This window comes from Lathyrus oleraceus, chromosome 2, assembly GCF_024323335.1.
Source record: "Lathyrus oleraceus cultivar Zhongwan6 chromosome 2, CAAS_Psat_ZW6_1.0, whole genome shotgun sequence".
Taxonomy (NCBI): Eukaryota; Viridiplantae; Streptophyta; class Magnoliopsida; order Fabales; family Fabaceae; genus Lathyrus; species Lathyrus oleraceus.
The window spans coordinates 124,626,002-124,630,852 of NC_066580.1; the positions used below are offsets into that span (position 1 = coordinate 124,626,002).

The 4,851-nt window shown below is 41.1% G+C and overlaps 1 pseudogene; it reads left to right on the forward strand.

The window, feature by feature from the left end:
- The first annotated feature begins 3,964 nt into the window (after positions 1-3,964).
- LOC127124311 (uncharacterized) lies at positions 3,965-4,064 on the forward strand (annotated as a pseudogene).
- The last annotated feature ends 787 nt before the right edge of the window (positions 4,065-4,851 follow it).

Genomic DNA, 4,851 nt, shown 5'->3' on the forward strand with positions numbered 1-4,851 from the left:
GGGTGTCATTTGTTGGAGAAGCTATAGCTTCGATCCATTTTGATACGTAGTCAACTGCCACGAGTATGTATTTGTTACCGAAAGAGGATGGAAAAGGTCCCATGAAGTCTATTCCCCACACGTCGAAGATCTCTACTTCCAAAATACCTTTTTGTGGCATCTCGTCACGTCTAGATATGTTTCCCGTGCGTTGACATCTGTCACATTCCTTAATAGCCGCATGTACGTCCTTCCATATAGTTGGCCAATAAAAGTCGGCTTGTAGGATTTTAGAGCAGGTCTTGGATGTACTTGTGTGTCCACCATAAGGAGCGGAGTGGCAGTGTTGGATTATATTTTCTACCTCTTCTTCGGGTATACATCGACGGAAAATACCATCGGGGCCCCTTTTGAAAAGTAAGGGATCGTCCCAGTAATAGTGTTTTATATCGTAGAAGAATCGTTTCTTCTGCTGGTAGGATAAAGTGGGCGGAATTATTCCGGCAGCTAAATAATTGACGAGATCAGCGTACCATGGTGTGACAGATATAGCTAAGGTGGTTTCTGCTTGCGTGTCGGAGTTGTTCTCTCCCAAAGTAGCTATAAGTTTATCGTACGAGAAATCATCGTTAGTTGAGGTTCTTTCCGATTCAAGGTTCTCAAGTCTAGAGAGGTGGTCTGCTACTACGTTTTCAGTTCCTTTCTTGTCTTTGATTTCTAAATCGAACTCTTGTAGCAACAAGATCCATCTTAGGAGTCTAGGTTTAGCATCCTTTTTTGTTAAAAGGTACTTGATAGCAGCGTGATCAGTGTAAACTATTATTTTGGCTCCGACCAAGTAAGAACGAAATTTATCTAGCGCAAATACAACTGCTAGGAGTTCTTTCTCGGTAGTGGCGTAATTCATTTGCGCTTCATCCAGGGTTCTGCTTGCGTAATATATAACGTGAAGCTTTTTATCCTTTCGTTGTCCTAAAACAGCACCTACAGCATAATCGCTGGCATCACACATTATTTCGAATGGTTCATTCCAGTCGGGTGTCTGCATTATGGGTGCGGAGATCAATGCTTGCTTAAGCGCTTGAAATGCTTTTAAACAGTTATCGTCGAATATGAAATCAGCATCTTTCATCAATAGTCCGGTTAAAGGTTTAGTTATCTTAGAGAAGTCTTTGATGAATCGTCGGTAAAAACCGGCGTGTCCTAAGAAGCTTCGTACTTCTCTCACAGTTTTCGGGGGTTGAAGGTTTTCGAGTACCTCTATTTTGGCTTTGTCTACTTCAATTCCTCTGTTCGAGATGATGTGTCCTAAAACAATTCCTTCTTGTACCATAAAATGGCACTTCTCCCAGTTAAGTACTAAGTTTACTTTCACACATCGCTCAAGAACTCTTTCTAGGTTTTCAAGGCATTCTTCAAAACTTTGTCCGTATACGGAAAAGTCATCCATAAATACTTCCATGATGTTTTCGAGAAAGTCGGCGAAAATTGCCATCATGCATCTTTGAAAGGTTGCAGGAGCATTACACAGGCCAAACGGCATTCGTCTATAAGCGAAGGTACCAAAAGGGCACGTGAACGTTGTCTTTTCTTGGTCATCAGGGTGAATTGGTATTTGGAAGAAGCCTGAATAACCGTCTAGATAACAGAAATGTGAATGTTTTGCTAATCGTTCTAACATCTGGTCAATGAATGGTAAAGGGAAATGATCTTTTCGGGTTGCTTTGTTTAGTTTCCTATAGTCAATGCACATTCTCCATCCCGATTCGATTCGTTTAGTTATAGTTTCCCCTTTTTCGTTTTCAATAACAGTTATGCCTCCTTTCTTTGGTACTACGTGTACAGGACTAACCCATTTGCTATCAGATATAGGATATATAATACCTGCTTCTAATAACTTGGTTATTTCCTTCTTTACTACCTCACTCAGGATCGGATTTAGTCTCCTCTGGTGTTCCCTAGAGGTTTTACAGTCTTCTTCTAACATGATGCGGTGCATACAAATAGAAGGACTTATTCCTTTAAGATCGGTGATGTGGTAACCTAGTGTGGTTGGATACTTTCTTAAGATATGTAGGAGTTTTCTGTTTCGAGTCTTCCTAGGTCTGCATTAACTATCACAGGTCGTTCGAGTTCTAAATCTAGGAATTCATATCTCAGATTTTTGGGAAGTGTTTTCAGGTCAAGGGTTGGTTTGTTTAGACATTGCGTGGGGTCCGGTGTTATTGCTAAACATTGGTTAGATTTGTCTTTTAAAAGATAGTCTGATGATTTGTCTTCTCCTAACTCTGCTTCTTTTATGCATTCATCGATGATATCCATGAAGTAACATGTATCTTCTATTGCAGGTGCTTTCAAGAATTGGGAAAGAATGAACTAAATTTTCTCTTCACCTACTTCGAAGGTGAGTCGTCCTCGTTTTACGTCTATGATTGCACCGGCAGTTGCTAAAAACGGTCTTCCTAGTATAATGGGTGTAATATCATCTTCTCTAATGTCCATAATTGTAAAATCAGTTGGAATGTAGAATTGACCTATGCGTACGGGAACGTTTTCAAGAATTCCTACAGGATATTTTATGGAACGATCTGCTAGTTGCACAGACATTTTGGTTGGTCTTAATTCTCCCATTTCCAGTTTCTTACATATGGATAAAGGCATAACGCTAATTCCGGCTCCTAAATCGCATAAGGCTTTGTCGATGACAAATTTTCCTATGTGACAGGGTATAGAGAAACTACCCGGATCCTTGAGTTTAGGAGGCATGTTTTGGATTATAGCGCTACATTCGGCAGGGAGTGTAACGGTTTCGCTATCTTCAAGTTTCCTCTTATTAGAAAGAATTTCTTTTAAGAATTTAGCATAGGAGGGCATCTGCGTAATAGCTTCGGTGAACGGAATTGTAACGTTTAATTGTTTAAGGAGATCAACAAATTTTCTAAATTGGCCCGCATCTTTGGTTTTAACAAGCCTTTGAGGGTAAGGGATAGGTGGTTTGTAAGGTGGTGAAGGTACATAAGGTTCCTTCTTTTCTAGGGTTTCCTTATTACTCTCTTCCTTTTCCTTAGGTTCACTTTCCTCAGTTGATTTCTTAGGGTTTTGGTTTTCTATCCTTGGATCAGACGGTCCTTCCACTTCCGTTCCACTTCTTAATATAATTGCATGAGCGTGGCTTCTCGGGTTAGGTTGGGGCTGTCCAGGGAATGTACCAGTTGGGGCAGCAGTAGGTGCTTGTTGTTGGGCTACTTGTGATATTTGTGTTTCCAGCATTTTGTTATGGGTAGCCAAGGCATCTACTTTGCTTGCTAGTTGTTTAAGTTGTTCGCCAGTGTGTACATTCTGGTTTAAAAAATCTTTATTGGTTTGTTGTTGGGAAGCTATAAAGTTTTCCATCATGATTTCCAAGTTAGATTTCCTAGGGGTGTTATTGTTAGGCATGGATGGGTTCGGTTTCTGATATCCCGGAGGTATAGCTGGGGTTTGATTTTGAGACTGTCCAGGTGCGTACAAAGCATTATTACTCTTATATGAAAAGTTTGGATGGTTCTTCCAATTTGAGTTATAGGTATTCGAGTAGGGGCTTCCTTGAGCATAGTTTACTTGCTCTGCTTGGATTCCTGTCAAGAGTTGACAATCCGTAGGAGTGTGACCTTGGATTCCACAGACCTCGCAATTCTGAGTTATAGCAACCACGGCGGCTGGAGGTGATACATTTAAACTTTCAATTTTCTGGACCAAAGCATCCACTTTTGCATTAACGTGATCAAGGTTACTTATCTCGTACATGCCAGTTTTCGTTTGAGGTTTTTCCACCATTGTTCGTTCGGTTCCCCACTGATAGTGGTTTTGGGCCATGCTTTCGATAAGCTGGTAAGCATCAGCATAAGGTTTGTTCATTAGTGCACCACCTGCAGCGGCGTCTATTGTTAACCTTGTGTTGTACAAGAGACCATTATAAAATGTGTGAATTACTAACCAGTCTTCCAAACCATGGTGTGGGCAAAGTCTCATCATGTCTTTGTATCTTTCCCATGCTTCGAAAAGAGACTCGTTGTCTTTCTGTTTAAATCCGTTTATCTGGGCTCTTAACATAGCTGTTTTGCTTGGCGGAAAGTATCGGGCAAGAAAAACTTTCTTCAACTCGTTCCATGTGGTGACTGAGTTGGAAGGAAGAGATTGAAGCCATCTTCTAGCGCTATCTCTTAATGAGAAAGGAAAAAGACGAAGTCGAATTGCCTCTGAAGTGACACCATTAGCTTTAACAGTATCAGCGTATTGGACAAATACGGATAAATGAAGGTTTGGATCCTCGGTAGTATTTCCAGAGAATTGGTTCTGTTGCACAGCCTGCAACAGCGAAGGTTTAAGTTCGAAGTTGTTTGCTTCGATTGCGGGTGGAGCAATACTTGAATGCGGCTCATCTTGCGATGGAGCGGCGTAATCTCTAAGAGCACGAGCTGGTTCTGCCATCTCGGTTATCGAAGGAAAAAGGTTTTTGAAATCAGGAAGTTCTATAGGAGGGAGATTGTTTGCAGCACGATATTCCCGAATTCGTCGTAGGACTCGGAGATATAGTTCGATATCGTTGATTCGTAAATAGAGCGGTTCGCCTTGAGAGCGAGTGCGTGGCATACAAATCAACGAAAGAAAGAATAGAAGAAAAAGAAACCTTAGTCTCTACAGCGTAACGGAAGAGTTACGATATCGATTAAATAAAAGTCCCCGGCAATGGCGCCAAAAACTTGATCCCGACTTTATGAGTCGAATTTGGGGTACAAACTGCAAGTGCACAGTTCTATCGCGTAGTTTTAAAAGATATCGATCCCACAGGGACTTATGAATCGATATACCATTATCTAAGGTTACTTCGTA